The sequence below is a fragment of the Capsicum annuum genome, chromosome 11 (genome assembly GCF_002878395.1).
Source record: "Capsicum annuum cultivar UCD-10X-F1 chromosome 11, UCD10Xv1.1, whole genome shotgun sequence".
Taxonomy (NCBI): domain Eukaryota; kingdom Viridiplantae; phylum Streptophyta; class Magnoliopsida; order Solanales; family Solanaceae; genus Capsicum; species Capsicum annuum.
This window is the reverse complement of record NC_061121.1, coordinates 2,034,208-2,035,211: the sequence shown is the minus strand read 5'-3', so window position 1 is coordinate 2,035,211 and position 1,004 is coordinate 2,034,208.

Below are 1,004 nucleotides of genomic sequence, written 5' to 3'. Positions count from 1 at the left end.
AAATGAGCCCAGACAAAATGGGTCCATGTTAGGAAATTCCTAGAAAATGTGGTCCTTTTTGGGACCATAATTAGGGGTGTTTGCTACAAAGAGATGTTATTCATGGATTAACAATACAGGAATTGATAATGCAGGAATTAGTAATGCAGGGATTAGTAATACAGGAATTATTATCAAGTGTTTGGTGTATTATATTAAAACATTGATATATGATGTATTGTGTTTGGATTTAAAACTCTAAATTTTTTTTTTTTTACAACTATATCCTCATTTTTTTTTTTGGAGATTTTCTACTTCATTTAACTAGTCAAATTACTCACCCTTTGCATGATCTTATAGAAAAGTTAAAATATGAATAATAATTTTTACTTTGCTTAGTTGAACATTTATTTTTTTTCAAAAAAAATTGAGTCTATTTGATCAAGAAAAATTCAAAACAACAAATAATTGTCATATTATACAGAAATAATTTTTAAAAATGCAAAAGCACATTATATAAGAACATCACGGATCGTTGATAATATAGTTTTAGATTTTCAAATTATATATTTGTTTGACAATAATCTTTTCTATATAAAAATCCATTTGTAAATTAAACAATTATAGAATAGCATAAATGTAGTTCTCATTCAACGCTATCAACCAATATAAGGAAAAAAAAATGATATTTAAGCACTTGATCAGCATACGCAAAGAAAAAAGAGATTACAAATTAATGTAACATAACAATCAAATTTTTAGTGATTAGATTTAAAATGGAACTAAAAGAAAAAATTTAATAAAAATAATTAAAGGGCAGTTAAGTCATTTAATTCTCTTATCCATGTATTATCGTGCCTTGGATAAGTAATCCCATGATTTCCTAGGCATAAGATAATACACCATATGGTGTATTAGTTATCCATGGATAAGAAGGGATTAAATTGATGTATTAGGTTGAATTAGATTTTAATACATGAACTATTTTAAATAATACATCCTATCAAACGTGTCCTTAATGTCTT